Here is a 22,616-nt window from a genome sequence, read left to right as displayed (position 1 = left end):
TATGAACAATAGTTATGCATGCTAAAAATAAAGGAAAGTGGAGATTTTGAGGAAACTTACCTTTGGCGATATTTGTCCTTTAGAAATCACCATTCTTCACTGTTTTGTTCATGCTACAAACAAAGAAAAATTATGAGTTTTGAAAATAGTGGTCAGTTTGTGGCCCTGATGTCTTTGGAAGCTTGGCTTTATGTCCATCTTCTTTTGATGATGATTTCAACCTGCCACTAGATATTTTCTGAATACCACTAGCATGTCTGGCCCCAGAGAGCCTTTGACTTTTCAAACTTTTACATGACGGTTGGTCGCGTGGGACTTAACCTTTTCAACTTTGTTTTGCCTTTGTGGAATTTCACTTTCGACTTCTTTCCTCCGAAACTTTCAATTTCTGAGAATTTGGGGAACCTTTAGCTTTTCAAACTTTGCCAAAACGGTTAGCCACTTGGGACTTAACTTATTCAACTTTATTTTGCCTTGTAGGCACTTTCAATTTGATTTCCTCTTTACAAGAGTTTTTGATTTCTAAGCATCAGCCGCCATGGCCAGTCGGGGTCGACTTGATGTCGCTGCCGAGTCTTGGTGCCTTTTTGCATATTAGCTTGTATCAAACGAAAGCCCTGTAAATCAGTCTTGCTATCCCTTCTTTGCCTTAGTTTTGGAACACAGTTAGACCAAAATGGATTCGAAGAAAAACAAACAATGGAATGGACAATGAATTTAGACAAGAGGTATCCCTTTCGGGGAAGGAAAGAATGACTTATCTGGAGTATATGCGGACTTCAATGAACATGACATGCCTTTTGGACTTGATGTCTGATCTGTGTAAACCGTCCGACTCTTAAAAATTCATCACAACTTTTTGCCTTGAAACCTAGAAACCTTGCCCAGGATTATCAATACCAATGGCTATGAAGATCCTCTTTTCGATCAATAGTGCCCTTTGCGGGTTTTCACCAGCTAAACTCTCTCAATTCTCTTCTCACCATCGCCTTATAGTGCCCTTTGCGGGTTTTCACTAACAAGACTCTCTCATTTTCATTTTCTTTGCTCGACATCGCCCTATGGTGCCCGTGAGGGTTTTCACCAATAAGACTCTCTCATTTTATTTCTCTTATTTTGGTGGCATCAGATCCAAGTGATTGTATCCTCCAATTCTTGAACATTCTCGCTGATTGATCGGAAGGACTTGAAAAGGATTTGGGTAAAAAGGATTTGGACTGAATTACAACTTTGGAACCTCTCAGGCGAAATCATCGCCGAACCATTATAACACCTGCCCCAGTTTCAACTTTTGGGGGAATGTAGATTTTTATTTTGGTGTGACTGAACTCCAGAGAGAGGCTGCCTACGTATCCTTTCGGAATCAAGTCGAACGTAGTTCGATTAACATGAACTTGTTCGATTTTATTTTATTTTCATTTTTTATTTTATTTTTTTTATTATATATTTTTTTTCTTCTTCTTTTTATTTGTTTTTTTTAATTTTAAAATAACATCTTCAGGTTCCAAAGAGGGTAATAAAAGAAAGGTAACCGGCTCAAAAGGGTTAGCAAAGGGTTGATGGTATTTGGATAGCGAGAATGAAAGCCTACATCATCCCAATTAGAGAACATTAATGCTATATAGAGGGTCAAACATAGTACCTTTTGACTGCATCCACGTTGACGGTTGTTTCAGGGACACTTTCTTCGTTGCTTCCCAGGTACAACGCTCTCTTTTGCAGTACTCTCATTACAATGTATGTACCTTTCCAATTTGGAGCCAATTTTTCTTTGGTTTCTTCATGACGCTAGAGGATACGTCTTAGGACGAGTTGCCCCACTTCGAACTTTCCGGGCCGCACTTTCTTGTTGTGGGCACGTGCCCTTCTTTGTTGGTACAACTGCCTGTGACAAACTGCGGCCAATCGTTTTTCATCAATCAGTGTCAATTGTTCCAATCGATTCTTGACCCAATCTTTATCCTCAATCTCGGCTTCAACAATGATCCGAAGAGAGGGAATTTCAACTTCTTCTGATTTCATTCGGACTTGGCCTAGGCCTACTATTCCAATTCTTTGCTCATTTTCTCACAAGCCTTATCTTCAACACATTCTGCTTCTTGATTCATTATTTCTAGGTCTGACAGCATTTTTAGGATCTAAGCATGAAGTCCGCAAGCATGTCATGTCATTAAAATCTGCATTGACAGAACTGAAAAGAGAATAAGAAAGGTGACAAGATTAAGAAAAGAAACATTCAACGAAATATTAATTTCATTTGATTTGATTTTTTTTTTTTAAAAATAAAATAAATAAAGATAGAAGGGTTTACATCAGAAAGTAAGACAATAAAGTAAAATATCCGGATCACACCCTGAGATAAATCCGAACACAGAAAGGATAGCAAGATTGGCTACCGAGACTCCCGTCTGATGGGGGACATTCAGGCTTGGCGACTGTTTTTTTTTTGGCTTTTATTCTATCTCGGCAATGGTTGCAATGGCCTTCAGTGTCAGATCAAATTCATCATCTTCACAGATTATTCCGACTACTTGCCCATTGGTGTGAGTAGGCAGAGGATTGTTCATCATATTAGGGGCTTCTTCATCCCTAAGTATTATTGTCTTGACCTCGATGAGGTCTTCCACTACTCTCTTAAGAGTCCAACAGTCTTCCGTATCATGTCCCACTACTCCAGAGTGGTATTCACATCTAGCATTAGCCGGTGCGAGGGGGACTCAGACATTGGCCGGTTCAGGGCTATTGGTTGCAGTAGACCTAGCCTGACTATCTTTAGAACAAGCTTGAGTATGATTTACCAACAAGGAAGAACTGATTCCATCTCGGGGGGCTCTCTTTTTTTCTTTTTCTTTTTTCATATCTTGATTTTTTTCTCTTTTTGTTTTTTTTTTCGCTCTTTGTTTTTCTCTGTTATTTTTTTGTCACTCTTTCTCTTCTTCTTTTTTTCACTCAATGTTTTTCGATTTTTTTTTCTCAATTTGTTCATGGCTATGATCGAATCCGATGGGGATTGCCTATGTATCATGACGCCGCATGAAAAAGATCATTACGTAGTTCAGGAAAATCGGAAATAAAGTAAAATAAACTAACTTTTATTTTTTACTCATATACAAATAATCCCATAAAAACGACTAGCAAAAAAAAAAGAAATTCGTATTATTTTTTTTGCGAATTTTGTTTTTTTGTTGAAAGAAAACTTCTAAAGATAGATTTTTGTTTTTTGCTTTTTTTTATTTTTGGAATCTTCGAAAGAAATACTTTTTTTTTAAAAAGACAAAAAATATATTTTTTGGATTATTTTTTTTGAATTTTGGGAGAAAGGCTTTTTTTATAAAAGAAAAAGAAAATATTTTTGGAAATTTGGATTTGACGTCCCAAAAAAGACTTCTAAAAGAGAAATTAAAAAAATATTTTTTTTTTGGATTTTTGAAAATTGGGGGCCGGAACCGATGAGGTTTGCCTACGTATCTCACATCCGGTGAGAATCAGACCCGCGTAGTTCGGTGGATCAAAAATAAAATAGATAAACTAACTATTTTTTATATACAATTAATCCAACAAAATTTTCTAGCAAAGAAAATATTTTTTTAATTTTTTTGTTTTTTTTTTCGATTGTTTTTTTTTTGTTTTTTTTTGAAATTGGTGAAAGAAAAACTTCTAAAGTAGAAAAAAAAAATTATTTTTGGATTTTGGGAGAAAGACCTTTTTTTTTTAAAAAAAAAAAGGAAGAAATTGTTTTTGGATTTTTGGTCTCTCTCAAAAAAAAAGGAAGCTTCTAAAGAAGTAATTAAAGGAAAGTATCTTTTTGGATTTTTTTTTTAAAATTGGGGGCCGAAACCGATGAGGTTTGCCTACGTATCTCACATCCGGTGAGAATCAGACCCGCGTAGTTCGGTTAAAATTGACTATGTTCTTTTTTTTATATATATGAAAATTAATCTTTAAAAACTATATGCACTAAACCACATCATTTTTTCTCTCTTCGTTCAACCGATATATGCTAAAGTCGGTCGACATGCAAGCCTCCCAAATAATGCAACAAGTAGCACATAACATGACATAATGGTCTCAACAAGGTACATGTCCTAAAACAGAACTCGCCCCATGAGTCGAGCGTTGCTAAGTCAAATGCACATGATGCAAATAAAGCGTAGCCTACTAGGGATATTCATTGCTTGTGGCTTGTTCTTCTAAGTTTGTAAGTCCTAAAGGAGATGGTATCTAGACCTGGCTTACCCGGGCGGATAACCCGAGCCGAGGAGCGTCAAGCATTACCAGTAGTAGAATAGCACTGGCTAGCTAACGGCTCTCCCGCCTAAATATGTGTGACTAAATCCTTCACTAGAAGCTGGTAGGCTAACTGGCTTTATCTCAAGATAGAAATTTTGTGATGCTGGTAGGCAAACACAACATAACTAATTATCAGAAGACTCAGTGGGATGCGAGAGAGGATACAATTTATATGTACAGTTCAACAATATCAAGACAGTAAAAAGTGGACAAGTAGCACATTAGTCCCAAATAAATCACAATATATACAAAAATTAATAAAGCCAAATAAAGTCAATGTATAAGCTCGAATTCATGAGTTCCCCAGTAGAGTCGCCAGAGCTGTCACACCCTTTTTTTACCCCTCTAAAATGATAATGTGTGTTATTGATTGTGGATGGTGGGTTAAAGAGTTTCTCCAATTAAAGTGACAAACTTGAATAAGGATTATTTTATTTACAGAGTCGCCACTTGAAATTGATTTTTTGGGTGTTCCAAGTCACATTTTGTTTGAATCCCTAGTCAAAGGAAGATTTGACTCTTTTATTATTGGTCTGCAAAACAAAGTCCGGGTAAGAAATTCTGTTGACCGGGGAGAAGGTGTAAGGCATTCCCCGAGTCCCGTGGTTCTAGCACGGTCGCTTTATTGACTAAAATTGGCTTGAATTAATTTTGGACAAACTGTGATTTATTGATTTTCATGTTTTATCTATGTCCGCTTTTATTATTAAAATATAAAATTATCTTTAAAACGAATCACGTGTGTTAATTCGTTTTATTTATTGTGCCAAAATTATGTCACGAGTACGTGTACACAACTAATAACACTTTATTAATTATTAAGATTGTTTTGTCAAAGTTGCGTGAATGCATACCTTGCCTTTAATCTTTTTGAAATCGTAATTATGTCACGCGGATGTATACATAACAACGATAATTTATTTATTAATACACGCCTAAAATATTCTAACGCATTTATAAATTATTTTTTAAACTACATTTGAGATGTATTGTGAAGCAAAGAATTATGGAATAATCGAGAAAAATGGTTCAGCTTTTGTTCTTATTAAATTGGGCCTGACAGATATTATTGTGGCCCAAAGCCTAGCGTGTATAATGTAGCTACTCAATAAATGGCCTAAAAACTCTTGCTTTTAAAATACTACCCACACATTATCTAGTTATCATGCAATTTTTAAGCTTTAACTACAAGTAAAAAAAAAAAACTAACTATGATTAGATATTCAAGAACTACGCCAGTAAAACAAAATCAAGATATTCGACAAAACCAGCTAACAAGATAATCAAGTGACAAAAATCTACATCACATTGAATAATCTTCACAAATTTCATGCTTCAAACGATATATTCACATATGTAGTAATCAAAACTTTAAACGAGAGTAGAAGGATGAACCTCAACGGAGAAATTTTCTTTCATGTTACTAATGAATCTTCAACGTCATATTAGAATGAAAAAAAAAAAATACCTACAAGCTTGAAAGCGGGCAGGACGTTGACCGGAGCTCTACCACACGACCTCGCTAATTCGACCACGGAACTACACCGACGACTTCGACAAAACTCATACTTGAAAAATGTTGTTGCGTTATGTAAAAAAAATGAACTGTTTTAAAGTGCTTTCAATGGTGTTTTTGGGTGTTTTTGGACTGATTCTTTGGCTGGGAAAAGGGCTTTTTTTTTTTTGCTGATTTTCGTCACTTTGCTTTGGCTATTTTCGCAGCGAATTTTTGCTGGAAAATGGCTGTTTTTCAAGTGCTTTTGGAGCCGTTTTTGGAGTGATTTTTGGCTGTTTTTGAGCTAGGTTTTTGGAGGTCTTTTTGTTGGTTTTTGACTGCCTATTTCTGGCTTGTTCTTAGAGGAAGAAAACGATTCGGCTCCTCCCCTTTTTGGGGCTCCTTTTGTCCATTTTTGATGAGGAAGAAGAGAGTTAGGGGTTGTGAGTGGGGGACAAAGTGTGGGGGACAAGCATGGGGGGCAAGCGTGGGGGACAAGGTGTGGGGGACAAGCATGGGGGGCAAGCGTGGGGGACAAGAAAAAGTAGAGTGGGGACACACGTGGGGGACAAAGAGTGGGGACACGCGTGGGAAGATGAGAGCGGGAAATATTCAAGCACGGTAAAAAATTAGGTGCTCACAACAATAACAACCAATTTTATGTTGTGCTAGTTTAGTTCTTAGTTTTAATTGTTTTTCTTAGTTAATAATAACAAAATTCATCCAATTGCTCGACTTGGCTTGATAACAATTCTTTCAATAGGTAATTAACAACAAGTCTTTGTAGGTTTGACATTGTGTTCATCATTATATTACTTATTAACTAAACATAGTTAATTACAGTATGGTGCAAAATGCACGACAAATGGAATACGATGAAAAGAAAAAAGTAAAAGAAGAAGATCATAAGATGTGGCTGTAAATATGTCTATAATATTTGAGGTCCGAGACAAGATCAAAAGACTTGTGCTTTTCATTAAAAGTTGAAGAATAATGTACACAATGTCCAAGACACTTGTCGAATATTTACCTGCAGCAAAGAGTTTTTTTTTTGTTTTGGGTCAAAGAGAAACTAGTTAATTGGAGTGCTTAGCAAGGGTCATTACATAGAGTAGACGAGTAGTATAGGGTTATAATGGAATAAATATGATATTGAGTTCGAACTGGAATGAAAAATCATGATAGCTTTCAGTATTACTCATTTTCTTCTAGTTTAATCATTTGATGAAACTCACTATATTTTTCTACCAATAATTTAAGTAATTTCAGGGCTTGAAACTTGAGACTTACAAAAATGAATGGATTCTATCCATCTCTCTATATCCCGTAATGGTATTATTGTGTATGTATAAAATATTAATTAGAATATAATAACTTATAAGAATTAAAACTTCAAATCCATATATCTCAAACTCCGATTTTGTCTTTAATTTGATCATTAAGGCATGGCAACAAGTTGACAAGAAGCGTTGATGAGCATAAAATCTCAGTGAATCCTTAGCATTAATATATATATATATATATATATATTAATGCTGGACATTAAATCTAGTTGTGAGATCAAGAGGAAAATTGTTTGACCTATAACAGCAAATTCTATGAATTTTAAAATTTTTAGGATAATGAAATCAGCACGATCTGAAACCAAAAGGACCGTCATCACATGGTAGAATATATACTACATATATTAAACTCAATATGAACTTACTGGAATTGCAACGGTCGATAGCATATATATCTCCAACTCCAAGCCTCTAGTGCTCATTCTCACTAAAGAATATAAGGCACAAACGAAATATATAAATGCTAAAATAATATAGATAGGGAAAGTTTTACATACTATATACGTATATCAAACTACGGTTTTGTATGTAACTAGGATACTAAGGCCTAACCTTCCACCAGAATGGTGGCTTTTGATTTATTTAAAACAAAAAAAAAAAAAAGGCTTAACGTACTTAGGGTTTTAGATACTAATTAGAGCTAGGATTTTCGTATATATATATATATATATATATATGACTAAGCAGCCGGAGCATAGTCATAATCAGCATCATCATCGTCATCATCTCCATCATCCTCGGACCATGCACCCGGAGCATAGACATAACCGGTGTCATCGCCGTCTTTCCTCATCGGAGGTTTACAGAAATGACCATTTCCGTTGTGGTTATTTTTGTCATGGAATCCAAAGAACACCAAACAAATTGAGCTCATCAATATTGTTGAAATTTGGGACATATTCTTCGATTTTTTTAAAACCAAGATTGAAGGAAAAGAGATGATATATTGGTAAGGGAAATTGTAGCTGAGCTATAGGGCAGTGAGTTTATGAGAAAAGATGTGAAGTTATTTATAGATAAGAAATGCATAGTAAAGGGGAATATATGCAAGTTTTAAAACTGTGGTATTGAATGCTTGAAGTAAGAATGGCTCGTGACATAATGTGCTCAAATGGCTCCATAATTGTGCAATTCGCATGTAAATCTGATAACCTTTCACAGTTCCACAAGGCCAGTGAAACTTGGGATATTCGATCGAGTATAAAAGTACAAAATGGCGAAATTAAATTGGGGGTTTAATTTTATGCGACGGTGTTTAACTGAAGACAAAGTTTAAGGAAAAAAGAAAAACTTTTAGAACTTGTGGCTAAACATATCTAATATTTTTGTGACTATAAAAGTTTAAAGTTGATTTGTTTCCAACTATAGAAAAATATCATTCTTTTTTCAAAATAAAAAAAATGAGCGTCACATAAAATAGAACAAAGTAATTTTCTATTGTCTCAACGGTTTATTCGAACTATGGGGGTTACCACCAAAGGATGTGGTACAGTGGATAGGACTGCCCTTCCCTTAACTAGATATCTTGGGTTCGAGCCCTAGGTATGAAAAAAGTCTTGGTAGGGAGCGCTTCCATCTAAATTGGGCCCTACACGGCACGAATCCGGATAAAGTCGGGCTCCAACGGAAGTACCAGACACCGAGCGAGAAACCAACCAAAAAAAACTCTACGAGGGGTTTAATTTGTAAATGTCTAATCATTACCACCATGGCTTATAGCTTATTAGTATTGGTGAAAGTTTACCTCATAATAGCAGGGTTTAATTCTCACTGTCGTTCTTCTCTCTTTCTTTTCTCCTTAACTCCCCAATGTAACAGAAAATTTGTTAAAGATAAATGTCACACTGTTGCGACCAAACACACTCACGCAAGTATACGCGGTCGTCGAGTAATAAAGTGACTAAAAGTTGGATGTCGAACCCACGAGGACTTATGATTAACTATTAACTAAATTAGACTATCCTAATTATCTAAACAAGAATTAAATCTAAAAATATTTTATTCCAACTAATTAAATAAGAAAAATATAAATAATAAACTTTGAACAGAGAAAGAGCAGATTTTAATGATATCAATGATAATGAAAACGATCTAGGGTTATGGTCTATCTAACAATCCTATTGTATTCTTCAATTGAATTGACCGACTAATTTATCTAGCTTATTGGTTGACAGGGTTAATATTGCTCATAAGAATCTGTCGAGTTCTTACTCGCCTATTCCAGCTAACTTAACGCCTATATGTCTATGGAGTGAGAATCAACAAGAACGCATTTATAATTCCTGTAAATCAACCAAGCAAGGCAATTAGGTATATGTCTATCCTAACCACGAATCCGTTCCCCGATGCCCGAGTTCAAGAACTTGCCCTACTCAATCCTATATGCAATATAGAATTCCCACTTTCGAGTTCAATTCTAGATTCGTAGATAATATTCAATTGGTGATCAAGCAATTAAATAATTAAGTGCAAGATTGAATAAATAAACTAATATGATAAATCAAGAAGTCAAAATCAATATCCGAATAACAATAGTCATGAAAGAACCACAACCCTAGAACGTGAAGTTTAGCTCCACATAGACATGGTAGCCAAACAACAAATCATATAAAGAAACATAAAAATTACTAAGTTTGGTGGGAGAAAGATGAAACTTGATGAATTCCGGCCTCCACAGCTTTTCGTGGCTTTTTTTCCTTCCCAATATGTTAGATAACCTAAAAGAGGCGTTTTTAGCTTATATATTGCGTACAAAAGTCGTGGGCCAAAGCTCTCCTATTCCTAGTCCAATTCGGCTTCAGGGATTGATGCTAAGGTGGATGCGACGCATCCACCTTGTCCTCCATTTCAATTTTTGCCTGCGAAGGTGGAATGCGACGCATCCACCTTGTCCTCTATTTCTCAGCTTTGTATGCGATGGTGGACGCGACGCATCCAGCCTTCTCTTCTACTTCCCAGTTTCGCACGCGATGGCGAACGCTATGGCCCAACTTCACTGCTAAGGTTGCATGCAGGATGATGTTTTCCTAGGTTGGATGCGACGCATCCAACCCTTCTTCCTCTGGCTAAACCACCTTTTCTTCATATTTTGCACTCCGAACACCTTAAATCGTCACACATAACTTAATTAGTCATCAAACCAATAATTACACCATGTTGGGCGTTTTAAAGATTAAATAACATCAAGAAGTGGTTAAAACATGGGCAAAGTAACATCAACACATATCGAAATATGCCAAACATCACTACCCCACACTTAAACCTTTGTTCGTCCTCGAACAAACCATCACTATAGTAAACAAAATAAAATTAAGCTCTTATCATTCAAAGCACACTACATCTATGACCATGGTTATTTGCTACAATTAGGCTCTAGACTATGCATCAACACACTTCCCTTTTCTTATGCCCTTCTTTAAACATATTCGAACAAAGACAACATGCTCACAACAATCCTAACCTCAAAAACCAACTCAATGTCACAATGCACTCATGGCTTGAACAACCAACATCATAGAGAAGTCTAATAACGTTACCTATCCCTAGTGAAACCATGTGCCCTCACAACAAAAGCAGAGAGAGTAGAATCAATCCACACATTCGAATCTCATGCTCACAAAGAAAATCGCTCACTCTCACAAAAGAAGTCACATGCATGTAGTTGGTACCATAGGCTTGCCCTTAATGTAAATCTCTACTAATGTAAGCTCGCTCGATCTAAAATCAATTAGGACTTTTTTATGGTTGTAATGTGGGCTAAGGGACGGGTAGGATATATTTAAGGAATAGTGATTCACCCTCCTAAGCACTTTAACACATCATCAAATAACTTAAGCGCGAATTCTTCAACACCCTTTCAATTTCACCAATAATATCACTTCAAACAATATTTCCTCTTTCTTTAAGCACTACTTTAATTCATACCCACTAGCAAGAACAAGACAACAATTTATTCATTTATATTTTTCTTTGCTTTTTTTTTTTTAATTTCCGCTAGTGGTGTATTATTTTACAAAATAAGTGCACCCTTCTTTCTTTCATTGGTTCCACTCAAAAGTCACCCCACACTTAGTCCCTTCTTACTTCTTTTAGCACTCATCTAACAATTAAAGTGCTTTAAGAGGTAAAAGGATCAAAACAATGTCAATTAAGAATAAAAAAGGGTATAGGCTTGTAATGTGGGTACCAAATAAAAGGTCTACAGGCTCAAAAAGGGTTAACTAGGGATAGATTTTATTTGTGATAAGCAATAAGCTCAAAAAGATCAAAGAAAGCCTAAAATCATTTTTCAAACCGAGCATCACCTAAAATTTCGCTTCAACTCACATACCGGGCAAGTTCTAGACACAAGTACACTACATGGACTACACAAAAACCTTACCACACATGGCACATGACTCATTAAGGACGGTCACATTCCGACTCTCAAACAATGCAAGTATTCACGGAGCAACGAGATATTAAGCATTAAGCGCAAAGTGAACACAAGCCTAAAAATCATTTTTCAAACCGAGCATCACCTAAAATTTCGCTTCAACTCACATACCGGGCAAGTTCTAAACACAAGTACACTACATGGACTACACAAAAACCTTACCACACATGGCACATGACTCATTAAGGACGGTCACATTCCGACTCTCAAACAATGCAAGTATTCACGGAGCAACGAGATATTAAGCATTAAGCGCAAAGTGAACACAAGTCAAGAAAATGACAAATAGGCGCCACAAAACATGCTATCCATTTTAACAAGGCATCATCAATAATTTCAGAGTGAGAAGGGAAGATATTACATATGTAAAAGCCTAAATATGCCATTATCAACCAAGTCAAGGTCACCTAGGTTCATCATTCTTCCTCCTTTTATTCCCTACATTCCTACTCTACTCTAAAAAGAAAACAAAATTACCCGGTTCAAACTACATCCCATGGAAAAGAACCGAGGCACAAAGAAAAATCACAGGGGATTATTACTATCTACAAAGATACTATATATATATATATATATATATATATATATATATATATATATATATATATATATATATATATATTTTATAATAATGATAAACTGATAGATAAACTGATAGTTACTCCATATAGATGAATTTACTGCTATTTTATGCCATTAATCCAGTGAATATTTTAGTACATTCATCCATACATCAAAACATGAATCACCCCCACCCCACACTTAGGACTGTGCGTTGTCCCCAACGCACACAAACAAGGTAAAGTAGGGTGAGAAGAACTCCCTCAAGTCAAGGTGGAGGGCTCATCCGCAGTCTGTGGAGGAGCATCTGCATCCATAGCATTCCTATCATCAACAACTGGTGCGGATTCTGTATCAGGTGTTACAGCGACCTCAGTAGGCCTGTTGAGTGGAGCCTCAGTGACTATGGGAGGAACAGGAGTGGATGGTCCGGCAGTGGATGATGCAATCAGCTGGGAGATGTCTGTACCTGCACATTGAACCAGAGCTCTGAGGAGTAATGATATCTCCTTCATCATCGTGGCCTGCTCGGTCTGAACTCGGCTTAGATCCGCACGAGTCTGTCTCAACTCATCCCTGGTGGCACTCAACTCGACACGAGTCGCTATCAGCTCAGCCCTGTTCTCTTGCATATCTGCTTGCATATGCTCAAATAATTGTTGAATGGTGAGCTTAGAAGACCTTCCCTTGTTCGGCTCTAGAACATGAGTGACATCATATGGTCCTGGAGCTTTAGCCTCAATGTCGTCATTCTCCTTGTCCCATAGTACTCCCATCTCTGTTAAAAAAGCCGTTAGGGTATTAGCAAAGAACAGCCTCCACTTGTAATTCATCCTGGTTCGCTGCATTTGATCATGCATGATGGCTCCGAAGTTGAGTGGTATCCCCTCTAATAAAGCATATAATACGAGTGCGCGGTAACGAGGGACATCAGTTTTATGTTGGCATGGCAGCAGGCGGTTACAAATGAAATTTAGAGCCACACGTGCTAACGCACTCATGAATTCCTTGGCTATAGAGTGGTACTCCATACTCCCATGCTTCCATTCTGCATCCTTCCTGGTAGGGCATAGGACAGACTTAATGTGTGCATAATCTGGTGTTTTGCATATGGCGTCAAACCTGTCTGTAAGTGTGTGTGGCACCCTTAAGAAGTTATTCAGAGCTTCAGCTGACACATTAATATCTACCCCTCTTACTCGCACAATGTTTCCCCTTGCGTGACGCCAATTGGCGTAGAGCTCTCTAACAATGGTGAGGTTGGCTTTGCCGTGACCTTTCAGAATGGGTCCCCATTTTTGCACCTCTCGAATTGACTTTAGAAACTCTGAGTACTTTGTCTTAAGTGGTCCGATGTTTATCGGCTTTTCCGGAATATACTTCTTTGAAACCAGTATCTTCTTATAGGCTCGGAATGCCTTCTCATTAACAAAGTATTTCTCCCAATCAACTCGGTCTATGGGTTCACCCTCGTCTTCATCACTCATGTTGACCTGTAGGTGGTCATTGTCCGAATCGGAATCGGATTCAGATTCTGTAGTAATCTTCTCCTTCCCTTTATCAGTCGGAGCACTCATTCTCGAAGCTTTTCTTTGGTATGTCACGGGCTCTCTTATCTCTATTCCTTTGCTTGGTGTAATACCCTTCTTCACTGTCCTCCTGACTAATGTTTCCTCCTCCTCTTGCTCTGAATCATCACTTAACTGCCTAGGCAGCAGTTCCATTTCCTTCTCCGTCCGCTTCCTTTTTTCTGTGGATTTGGACCGCCCGCTGCCCTTCCGGTAGGCTTTTTGGGCGGTTGCTTGTTACCATCTTTGTCTTGTTGCTTGGATGGTTTACTCACTGCTGTCATTTTACGAATCTAAGTACCTGCAATGCAAAGAATTCAACAATTAGCAGATGAAACAGCGAAGTTCAGCTTGAAAGCAATTGCAACAGCTTGCAGACTTCAACTTATTCGTAAAGTCATGCCATTCACTACTTCATGGAATTGTAGCTCATGACTTTCAGCAAGTATGTGATAACTCTCTTCAAAAATTCAATTTCACATAGCCCCTCACTCGACCCCACACTTATTCTCAAGCATACACCAATGTTGCTCGGTTACTCAGACTTCACTGACGCCTAAATTTTCCTCAGGGACAATTCGTCGAACATGTGGTATGCAACAAGTGTGCCTAGTTCATTCTATCAGTTGAGCAATGCAACTACCCTCCCAAAGTTGGACGAGATGAAGGGAATTATAGTTTATCATCTCGCAACCATTACAACTACCAAGAACGACAGCCCTAAAAAATTTTAAAATTGCAAAACCTACTTGTTGCTACCATTGAAGGAGGGAGGGGAGAAGAATTAGGAGAGAAGCCAACGGAAGAACGAAGAGGATGATGCGTACCTGTCGCGTTTGAGCTTATTGCGTTTGTATGCGTTACAATTTCGATGAGAGAACTCTGTTCTGCGTTCGTAGGCGTCGCCAAAAAGAGACGAGTGGATGCGTCGCAAGAAACATTTTTTTACGAATACGTTATCTTAAGATGTGTTAAAATATATATTACTTACCTGTGCGTGCGAGCTTTGACGCGACGCATCCCCTTGTCTTCCTTCAAAAATTTTCGGACGCGACACGGGCGCGATAGGCAGACTTCACTGCCTTGAGCAATTGGCCCGTCAAAAAAAAATTTTTTTTTTTTTTTGCTGAGGGGGACGCGACGCATCCGCCTCGTTTTCTCATATCTGGGGAACTTTTTGGTTTTATTTTTTATTTTTTTTTATTTTTTTTTTGAATAAGATCTATGTCCTACAAAAAAAAAAAATTTAAAAATAAAAATAAAAATAAACTAACTAACTTGGGTGGCCTCCCAAGAAGCGCCTGATTTAACGTCGCGGCACGACGCAACATGTTCTTCATGCCTCCACTAAATCCATTGTGGTCTTGTGACGTGCAATGTCACCACCCCAATAGTGTTTTACTCTTTGGCCATTTACCAAGAATGTCGTATTGGACCCCTTATCACACAATTCTATCGCACCATGAGGTTTCACACTAACCACTTCAAACGGACCCGACCATCGAGATTTAAGCTTTCCTGGAAAAAGCTTTAGCCTTGAATTAAACAGTAGAATTTCTTGACCTGGTTCAAACTCACGATGTTGGATATGCTTATCATGCCATCTTTTGGTCTTCTCTTTATACAATTTGGCATTTTCATACGCATGCAATCGAAACTCATCAAGCTCGTTGAGTTGTAGCAATCTCTTCTCACCGGCCAAGTCCATCTCCATATTTAGCTTTTTAATCGCCCAATATGCTTTGTGTTCAAGCTCGACGGGCAGATGGCAGGCCTTCCCATAAACCAACCTGTACGGAGAAGTGCCTATTGGGGTCTTGTACGCAGTGCGATATGCCCATAATGCGTCATCCAGCTTCCCGGCCCAGTCCTTTCTATTCATACTTACTGTCTTTTCCAAAATCTGCTTGACCTCTCTGTTGGAAACTTCTACTTGACCACTCGTTTGGGGATGATAGGCAGTGGAAACTTTGTGCTTGACTCCGTATTTTGCAAGAATATTATTCAGCAGTTTGTTACAAAAGTGAGTTCCCCCGTCGCTTATCAACACTCTTGGGGTCCCAAAACGTGTGAAGATGTGCTTCTTTACAAAGCCTACCACAACCTTTGCGTCGTTAGTAGGAAGAGTTATGGCCTCTACCCACTTAGAAACATAGTCGACCGCCACCAAGATATATCTGTGTCCGTTAGAATATGGGAATGGTCCCATAAAATCAATCCCCCAAACATCAAAAAGTTCTACCGCCAGTATATTTTGCAAGGGCATCTCGTGCTTCCTCGTGATAGTTCCAGTTCTTTGGCATCTATCACAATTTTTAACGAAGGCATGTGCATCCTTAAACAATTTTGGCCAATAAAAACCTGATTGTAGCACTTTTTGGGCGGTTCTATCCCCGCCGTGATGACCTCCATATGGTGACGCATGGCAGTCATGTAGTATAGCCTTCATCTCTTCCTCAGGAACACACCTTCTCACCAACTGATCTGCACACTGCCTATATAGGAATGGCTCATCCCACACGTAGAACCTTACATCATGTAGGAATCTTCTTCTATTGTCAGCTGTCCATTCTAGTGGCGTCACCCCACTTGCGATAAAATTCACATAATCTGCATACCATGGGGCTTCACCTGAGGTGATTGCTAATATTTGCTCATCCGGAAATGTTTCTTTAATTGACCCTCCTTCAGCTACATGGTCCCGACTTTCTAATCTGGACAAATGATCGGCCACTTGATTTTCTGTCCCTTTTCGATCTCGGATCTCTAAGTCAAATTCTTGCAAGAGGAGGACCCAATGAATCAGCCTCGGCTTGGCGTCTTTCTTTTCAAATAGGTATCTGATAGCTGAATGATCTGTGTAGACGATGACTTTGGTTCCCACTAGATAGGATCTGAACTTGTCAAACGCCCACACCACTGCAAGCAACTCCTTTTCAGTCACTGTATAATTCATCTGAGCTGGATTCATAGTTTTGCTTGCATAATAAATGGAGTGAAAGATTTTATCCCTCCTTTGCCCCAACACCGCTCCAATTGCTATGTCACTTGCATCGCACATCAACTCAAATGGTTGTGCCCAATCGGGGCCAATGATAATTGGTGCAGTCACCTATCTTCCCTTCAGCTCCTCAAATGCTTTCAGACATGCATTATCAAACTTGAAGGTAACATCTTTCTCTAGAAGCCTGCACAAATGGGAAGAAATTTTCGAAAAATCTTTAATGAAACGACGATAAAAACCTGCATGACCCAAGAAACTGCGAATGCCTTTGATGGATGTCGGCGGGGGCAATTTTTTGATCGTCTCCACCTTTGCTTTATCCACCTGTAGACCATCTTTTGAAACCTTGTGCCCCAAAACTATACCTTCACGTACCATGAAATGGCACTTTTCCCAGTTTAGCACCAAGTTCGTCTCTTCACACCTAGCTAGCACTTTATCAAGGTTCATCAAACAACTATCAAAAGAACATCCAAACACAGAAAAATCGTCCATGAATACTTCTACATATCTTTCAACCATGTCAGTGAAAATAGCCATCATACACCTTTGAAAAGTCGCAGGTGCATTACAAAGACCGAAGGGCATTCTCTTGAACGCATACGTGCCATAAGGACATGTAAATGTAGTTTTCTCTTGGTCTTCTGGGGCTATAGCAATCTGATTATACCCCGAATAACCGTCCAGGAAACAGTAGTATTCCTGGCCAGCTAATCTATCAAGCATTTGGTCAATAAAAGGAAGGGGAAAGTGGTCTTTCCGGGTGGCATTGTTCAGTTTTCTGTAATCTATGCAAATTCTCCATCCAGTTACAGTTCTTGTAGGAATTAAGTCATTATTTTCATTAACTACTACGGTTATCCCCCCTTTCTTCGGCACACATTGAACGGGGCTTACCCATTTACTATCAGAGATTGGAAATACAATACCTGCATCAAGCCACTTAATCACTTCTTTTCTTATCACTTCTTTCATGATTGGATTTAGTCGGCGTTGGTGTTCTACACTTGGCTTGTGTCCGTCCTCCATGAGGATTTTGTGCATGCAGAAAGCTGGACTAATGCCTTTAATGTCAGACATTGTCCACCCAATTGCTCGCTTGTGCTCACGTAGCACCCTTAATAGCTTTTCTTCCTGTAATTTAGACAAGTGAGCAGAAATAATAACAGGTAAAGTGTCAGAACTTCCCAAATAAGCATATTGAAGGTGAGGGGTAGGGGTTTAAGTTCCAAATTTGGAGCTTTTTCAATTGACGGCTTTGGTGGGGGGCCACTTGGCCTATTCAGGGGCTCAAACGGGATTATTCCTTGCATGTAACCACATGATGTATCTAGGATATGCATCATCTCCTCAACCTCATCATCCATCTCCAAGCTATCAAACATCATGATTGCTTTTTCTAAACAGTCGCCTAGATATACACTCGTGTCAAGAAGTTTCTCATCCACCTCCACCACAGATATCATAGAGAGCTCCTCATAGTGGCGGGGGAGTTGGATTGCTTTGTAGACATTGAAGACTGCTTCCTCGTTGTCCACTCTCATAATCATTTTCCCTTCTCTCACTTTAATTATTGCATCGCCAGTAGCCAAGAGAGGTCGTCCCAATATGATTGGAACTTGTTCATCAGCCTCGAAGTCTAGAATAATGAAGTCAGCTGGGAAGATGAATTTTCCAATTTGCAGCAGCACATCTTCAATCACTCCTTCGGGGTAGGCTATGGACCTATCAGCTAATTGCAACATCACGGTGGTTGGTCTCGGAGCTCCCAGACCTAATTGCTTAAACAAGGATAAAGGCATCAGATTTATGCTTGCACCCAAATCACACAGAGCACGTCCCACGTCAATATTACCGATTTGTACTGGAATGGTGAAGCTGCCAGGGTCCTTAAGCTTTTGGGGAAGCTTGTTTTGGACCCTTGATGTGCACTCCTCAGTAAGTGCAACCGTCTTGAACTCAGTCAATTTCCTCTTATGAGCCACTATGTCTTTTATGTACTTAGCGTACTTTGGAATTTCACGAAGTACATCCACTAATGGAATATTTAATTGAACCTGACTCAACATGGAGAGAAATTTGTTGAACATGCGATCGTCATTCCTTTTCTGCAATCTTTGGGGGAAAGGTGGTGGTGGCCTTGTAACCTCCATTCGCTCTGAACTTGCATCATCTTCCTTTGACTCTTGTGTTGCCTTAGGTGTCAACTCCCCCCAGGTATAGGTTTTTCTTTTATCTTCCTTGGCACTTCCTCTAGTTCCCTCCCGTTTCTAAGTGTAACTGCATTAATTTGAGGGTTCTTCTCTGTATCACTGGGAAGTGAGCCTGTAGGTCTAGTATTTTGGTTTGCTGCTAACTGCCCCATTTGCCTCTCAAGATTTCTGAAATCGGTCCTGAGCTGTTGATTGTCTAGTAACAACTTTTTCAGCAAGTCATTCGTACTTTCTTCCATTTGTTGGGGTGGCTTCTGAGGTTGAGTAAAATTCCCTTGAGGCCTATACTGATTCTGTTGACTTCCGCCCCATGAGAAGTTAGGATGATTCCTCCAGTTTGGGTTGTAAGTGTTCCCATATTGCGCATGTTGATTCATAGGACCTCTGTTTTGTTGCCCCACATAGTATATAGATTCAGGATTCGTGGGGCACATGTCAATCATATGACTGTCTCCGCATAGTTCGCAACAAATAGACATCTGCTGTACATGTTGCATTTGTTGTGTTGTCATTCTATTCATCTGATTTGCCAATTTTGCTATATCGGCTCTCATGGCGGAAAAGTCATCAAGCTCAATCAAACCGGCGGCCTTCTGTTTAATTCCCCTTCGTGAATCCCCCTCTCCTTGCCAATTATGGTCATTAGCAGTGAAATTATTTAGCAAGAGTTGTATTTCACTATACGGTCTCGCCATGCAACTACCCCCACAAGCTGAGTCAAGATTCATCTTTGATGCTTCATCTAACCCATCAACAAAAGTGTGACCCAATACCTCATCAGTTTGACAATGATGCGGGCAGTCTCTGAGTAGCTTCTTGTATCTTTCCCAAGCTTGACGAAGTGTCTCGCCATCCCGTTGTTGGAACCCAAGAATTTGGCTCCTCAGCGACTTTGTCTTCTTAGTTGGGAAAAACTTGATCAGGAATTTCCTTGCTAGATCATCCCAAGTGTGGATAGAGTTCGCGGGCTCCTTTTGCAACCATTCTTTAGCTTCCCCCAACAGTGAAAAAGGGAATAGTGTCAGCCTGACATAGTCCTTGGAGACGTTCGGATAATTGTAAGTGTCCGTGATTTCCAAGAAGTTCTGAATATGCCTCTGCGGGTCCTCCTAAGATAGACCCACATATTGTCCTGTGGACTGAATCAGCTGTACCATGTACTGTTTGAGTTCAAAATGCCCAGTGATATCAGGCTTCACAATAGCCTGAGTCATATTCGCAAGATTGGGCCTTGCGGCTTCAATTACCGGACGCTCTTCATTGCCTGCCATATCTATTGGCTGTGGTTGGACTGCGATGTCCAACTCTCTTTCTATTCTCGTTCTAGCTTCGTGTTCCCTTCTCACTCTATGTAGTGTTCGTTCGATTTCTGGATCAAGAGGAATGAGGTTGTTTGCACTTCTACTCCTCTGCATTCGAGAGAAGACCCTGCGTTGACACAAACCAGGCAAACTGAAAATTAAAACTTGAAAACAAATATCTAATAAAAGCTTAACTTAGTCACATAGCTAATTTCTAAGTCCCCGGCAACGGCGCCAAAAACTTGTTGCGACCAAACACACTCACGCAAGTATACGCGGTCGTCGAGTAATAAAGTGACTAAAAGTCGGATGTCGAACCCACGAGGACTTATGATTAATTATTAACTAAATTAGACTATCCTAATTATCTAAACAAGAATTAAATCTAAAAATATTTTATTCCAACTAATTAAATAAGAAAAATATAAATAATAAACTTTGAACAGAGAAAGAGCAGATTTTAATGATATCAATGTAATGAAAACGATCTAGGGTTATGGTCTATCTAACAATCCTATTGTATTCTTCAATTGAATTGACCGACTAATTTATCTAGCTTATTGGTTGACAGGGTTAATATTGCTCATAAGAATCTGTCGAGTTCTTACTCGCCTATTCCAGCTAACTTAATGCCTATATGTCTATGGAGTGAGAATGAACAAGAATGCATTTATAATTCCTGTAAATCAACCAAGCAAGGCAATTAGGTATATGTCTATCCTAACCACGAATCCGTTCCCCGATGCCCGAGTTCAAGAACTTGCCCTACTCAATCCTATATGCAATATAGAATTCCCACTTTCGAGTTCAATTCTAGATTCGTAGATAATATTCAATTGGTGATCAAGCAATTAAATAATTAAGTGCAAGATTGAATAAATAAACTAATATGATAAATCAAGAAGTCAAAATCAATATCCGAATAACAATAGTCATGAAAGAACCACAACCCTAGAACGTGAAGTTTAGCTCCACATAGACATGGTAGCCAAACAACAAATCATATAAAGAAACATAAAAATTACTAAGTTTGGTGGGAGAAAGATGAAACTTGATGAATTCCGGCCTCCACAGCTTTTCGTGGCTTTTTTTCCTTCCCAATATGTTAGATAACCTAAAAGAGGCGTTTTTAGCTTATATATTGCGTACAAAAGTCGTGGGCCAAAGCTCTCCTATTCCTAGTCCAATTCGGCTTCAGGGATTGATGCTAAGGTGGATGCGACGCATCCACCTTGTCCTCCATTTCAATTTTTGCCTGCGAAGGTGGATGCGACGCATCCACCTTGTCCTCTATTTCTCAGCTTTGTATGCGATGGTGGACGCGACGCATCCAGCCTTCTCTTCTACTTCCCAGTTTCGCACGCGATGGCGAACGCTATGGCCCAACTTCACTGCTAAGGTTGCATGCAGGATGATGTTTTCCTAGGTTGGATGCGACGCATCCAACCCTTCTTCCTCTGGCTAAACCACCTTTTCTTCATATTTTGCACTCCGAACACCTTAAATCGTCACACATAACTTAATTAGTCATCAAACCAATAATTACACCATGTTGGGCGTTTTAAAGATTAAATAACATCAAGAAGTGGTTAAAACATGGGCAAAGTAACATCAACACATATCGAAATATGCCAAACATCACACACCATCATTTGAATGGTCGAGAATTGAGATCAATAACGGATTCGCAGCTGAGTAATGGGTTTGGACGTTCTATAATAATGAACAGAATTAGAAAATATCTATTAAAGAAATTTGACTTATATATACCGACAATGTAAAATTTTACTTACAACGGTAACCAAGGAGTAAATAGGAAATCTTCGCATACAAGTACAACAATCAATATCAGTCAAAAAAACAAATGGGATATTTACACAAATATTTGGTTTGGATTCACTGTTTACTATTTATATTCGATATACATAGATTATATACTGATTATACATGAACTTTATATCGGCTGGCTATTTAACATAAGCGATCGGATACGTGGCTATTTAGGTTAATTCTTCAAAACAAATATGAAGGGCAAGCCCAATAAAATGAAAAAACCCATCCAACTGGAAGTATTTTCTGTCCAGCCCAAAAGATATTTTAATGTGAACAAATGCATTGAACAGTCAACTGTGCAGTGAAGATAAATTAAACACTAATATAAATATCCGAAAAACTTGTTGGGAATTTTATTTTGATTGGGAAAATATTTTCTTATCAATGGAAATGATTCTTTGGCGTGAGAATGAAGAAAAATAAAAGATTAAACCATTTATTTCTTTTTCACATTAACTTCAACCAAAAAAATTATCAATGCAACCAATTGCCTACTACAAAAAAAAATATTTATTTGGTTCTAAGAATCAAAAAAGGTGGAAGAACAAAAATGAAAATGTCCCTGTGAAAATA

Source organism: Nicotiana tabacum, chromosome 21, assembly GCF_000715075.1.
Source record: "Nicotiana tabacum cultivar K326 chromosome 21, ASM71507v2, whole genome shotgun sequence".
Lineage (NCBI taxonomy): Eukaryota > Viridiplantae > Streptophyta > Magnoliopsida > Solanales > Solanaceae > Nicotiana > Nicotiana tabacum.
This window is presented reverse-complemented; position numbering follows the sequence as displayed.